General features: G+C 40.8%; 1 long non-coding RNA gene across 2 annotated transcripts; it reads left to right on the top strand.

The window, feature by feature from the left end:
* Positions 1 to 434: 434 nt before the first annotated feature.
* Positions 435 to 3,369, top strand: LOC141371729 (uncharacterized). 2 transcript variants are annotated; one of them, XR_012376904.1, is made up of 4 exons: positions 435 to 1,159; positions 1,515 to 1,680; positions 2,361 to 2,450; positions 2,893 to 3,369. It is a non-coding gene; the product is annotated as an uncharacterized lncRNA (long non-coding RNA). The 2 variants fall into 2 exon arrangements; XR_012376903.1 differs by having other exon boundaries at positions 435 to 1,680.
* The last annotated feature ends 560 nt before the right edge of the window (positions 3,370 to 3,929 follow it).

Consider the following 3,929-nt stretch of genomic DNA (forward strand, 5'->3'; position numbering starts at 1 on the left):
GCAACAGGCCTTGGTATTAGATTGCTGACACTCTAATTACGGAGAAAAAGAAAATGCGCCCCTCACTCCAGACTGTGCCCCTAATTTGATTTGCGGGACGCACGACAAAAAGTTGCGCAAAACCAGATTCTTAGGCCCAAGAGGGGACTCGAGATGCCAAGAGATTAAAAAGAGGTCAGGAACCGGGGCTACCCGAATTGCTCTGCAAGGGCGCTTTCCCAGTTGTCTTGGATTGGGCCACAAATGCCGCAATCCCGGTCACGTGCTCTCGCCCCGCCCGCCCCTTCCATCCCCTAGATAAGCGGGGGCCGGCGCGCTCCCGCAACTTTCAGTCAGCGAGCTGCGCACGCGCGGGGCGGCGGTGGGGGAACCCGGGGCGTCAACGGTCGGCGGAAAAGCGCCCTCGCTCCTTCTTCCGCTTCCTTCCTCTTCCCGGTCCGCCCGGCTACCGCGGGCAGAAACTCGCCGGCTAGGTCCTTCCTGAGGACCTTCCTTTTCATTCATTCTTTTACGTTTTCCAATCCTCGCTGAACGATTTACAGAGCTGCTGTTTTCTTCCTAATTTGAAATTTGAATTATTTTTGGGCTCACATTCATTAATATAGTTAGCAAGTATAAACGTTGGTGTGTTCTGTACATTTTCAAGCTTTCTAAGGTGGAAATGCAACTGGAGCTCAGGACACTCTGCTGCTGCTGCTTTGTGCATGCTTAAGTTTGCACTCGAGTGACTTGTTCCGTGAGCCTTGCTTCTGGTCTCCAGGAGCTAGCCAGTTATTTTGTGGTTTTCCTGTTTTCATTTTCCCTATTTAAAGCCAAACTTGCTGGATCTGAGTCTTAATAGTTCAGTCAAGTTGGTACCTAAGGGCGAAGCAATTCTGGAAAGTATTAGAGCAACCAACTACTCACAGACAAAGCACTGGAAAATGACACTTAGACCACATGTAAACTGATAAAGAGGTTTAACACAGGTTGAGGATTTTTTTGTTTTTTCTTTCTCTAAAAGGAAAGAATCGGTCCGCTGGGGAAGGTTTGTAAAGGGGAGTAGCTTAGGACTTGAGTTTTTTTCTTCTTTTAGGTAGGGCAACTAAACTGCAGTTTGTTAGAAGTGTCTCAAACTATTGAAGAAAAACTCATCAAATTATACTTTTTATTGGGATTAGTAAGTCACTCTTCAGATAAGTTTGTGTATACAATTTTTATAAAAATCTCAAAGGACACTGGGGCACCTGGCTGACTCAGTCTGTAGAGCATGTGACTCTTGATCTCAGGGTTGTGAATTTGAGCCCCATGTTGGGTGTGGAGATTACTTAAAAATAAGATCTTACAAAAAAATTATAGTTGCTAATTCTGTAGAAACAAACTCATCCTTTAATTTTTTAAAAAATTATTTTAAGTAATCTCTATGCCCGAGGTGGGGCTTGAACTCAACCCTGAGATCGAGTCACATGCTCTACCGACTGAGCCAGCCCAGCACCCCTATAAATGTTTAACTCTAGTAAATCTAATGTGATTAGTTTCTCAGGCCTTTTCAATGGCTTTTATAAAAGTCACAAAACTGGACTAAATGAAGACCAACCACTTCATTTAAAATAAGAGATGGGAATATACCTGGATATTAAGAAGCCAAGATTTTCTGTTGGGTAACAGCATTTCTCAGAAAAGGATTTTCCTTTTGACAGGGTAAATATTTAGGAGGAAGATTCCTCCCCCTCCCCCATATTGAGAGATTGTGTTTTCAGTGTTGTTTTGATGTTGTCACAGGGAAAGTTGGTAGTGAATTTGTTTTTTTTTACAACTGGTAGAAGATTGAGAAACTACTTGCTGAGAAAAGGGTTATTGTTATCTGGTCTACATTAAGAGGCCAAAGCCATCACATTGATCTCACGATAAATCTTTCCTTTTTGTGTCATCTATTTTCCCTTCCACCATTATTCTGTATCAGCTATGAGGTTGCTGTTGGAATTCAGGGACAAATAAGAGGTCATATAATGTAGGCCATTACATAATGATGAAATATCAATTCTGTGGTCTGTCTCTAAGGCTCTGTCCTTTTTTTTTTTTTTAAGATTTTATTTATTTATTTGACAGTGAGAGACAGCGAGAGAGGGAACACAGAGAGAGGGAGTGGGAGAGGGAGAAGCAGGCTTCCTGCTGAGCAGGGAGCCCGATGCAAGACTTGATCCCAGGACCCTGGGATCATGACCTGAGCCAAAGGCAGATGCCTAATGACTGAGCCACCCGGGTGCCCCTAAGGCTCTGTCCTTAATAGTAAAATACACTGTGCTAGGATGGTTGTAAAGCTGTCACTCCATGTTATATATTCATTATTTTTAGTTCACATGATTGTGATTTACTTTCAGGTTTTTATGTGTTCCATCTTCACAAGTCAGTCACAATTACCCGGTGAAGAAGAAAACCAATGGAGAGGTTATGTACATAAGCTTTTTAAGGTAAGGAGGTCTGTAGCTATGATAAAGGCATAATATGTGGAAGAATGTTCATTTAACAAACTTTTATAGAAAGTATTTTATTTTTTTTATTATTTTTAAAATATTTTATTTATTTATTTGTCAGAGAGAGAGCACGCAGGGGAAGCGGCAGGCAGAACAGGCAGAGGGAGAAGCAGGCTCCCCACTGAGCAGGGAGCCCGATGTGGGGCTTGATCCCAGGACCCTGGGGGCATGACTTGAGCCGAAGGCAGATGCTTAACCTGCTTAACCGACTGAGCCACCCAGGTGTCCGAGCAAACTTTTTTTTAAAAGACTTTATTTTTAAATAGTCTCTACACCCAGCATAGGGCTTGAACTCACAACCCCGAGATCAAGAGTTGCATGCTCTACCCAGTGAGCCAGCCAGGTACCCCTAAAAAACCTTTTAATACCTTTGTTTAAGGCACTAAAGTGCATGGAAAACGAAGATGAATAATATGCAACCCTATCCCTTGAAGAATCCAGTCTAAACATGAGATTTTGAGCCAAGAGAAAAATGATAGAAGGTAGACGAATAACGAAGCTTGTGCCCAGGAAGCTCAGAGGGTACAGAACCTTGATTTGCTCACTTCAGTGAAGATCTGATTTTGTCAATGCAGGTAGGAGGGATAGACTCATGCCATGAAAGCTCAAAGAGACTGCTGTCTACACCTCTTGTCAATTTATTGGTTTTTTTGGGAGATTATACATTTATATTGACTGCAGTATTCTTGTTTATTCTTGTTTAATGTTTGAGATCAGTGCTCATCAATAAAAATATAATACTAATCACAAATATGAGCCACAGAAGTAATTTTAAATTTTCTCGTATCCATATTAAAAAAGTAAAAAGAAACAGGTAACATTAATTTTAATAATTATTGTATTTAACCCAATATATCCAAAATGTTATAATTTTAACATATAATCAATATATAACCAATACTGAGATATTTTACATTCTTTTTTTCATACTAAGTCTCTGAGATCTGGGGTGGATCTTACACTTAAAGCACATCTCAGGATTAGCCACATTTCAAGTACTCATGTGGCTATGTGGAGGTCTAGAATATTTTCTTCCTAGAAAAAGGTAACTGGGAGGCCAAGTTATAATCAGAGCATGGAAATAGAACAGAAGGTGCTAGATGGTCTTGAGGGATATTTGTTGGTCTGGCAGGCATGATGAACCTATCCTGATGCACCTTTTTCATGGTGTTAGTATTTGTTGTATTTAGCATGTCTTGCCTCAGGAGCCCAAGGCTAATATGGCCAAATTTTTCTCCTGATTTTATGTAAACTGCTTTCTTCTATTAACATACTTTGTATTCAAACAGGTTTTAAATTTTTTAACCTCTTTTATTTAAAAAAATTTTTTTAAAGATGTATTTATTTATTTGAGGCGGGGGGCCTCAAATAAGGGCAGAGGGAGAGAATCTTCAAACAGAATCCCCACCGAGCTTG

Source organism: Callorhinus ursinus, unplaced genomic scaffold (assembly GCF_003265705.2).
Source record: "Callorhinus ursinus isolate GAN/ISIS: 27379988/994484 unplaced genomic scaffold, GSC_fseal_2.0 scaffold90, whole genome shotgun sequence".
Lineage (NCBI taxonomy): Eukaryota > Metazoa > Chordata > Mammalia > Carnivora > Otariidae > Callorhinus > Callorhinus ursinus.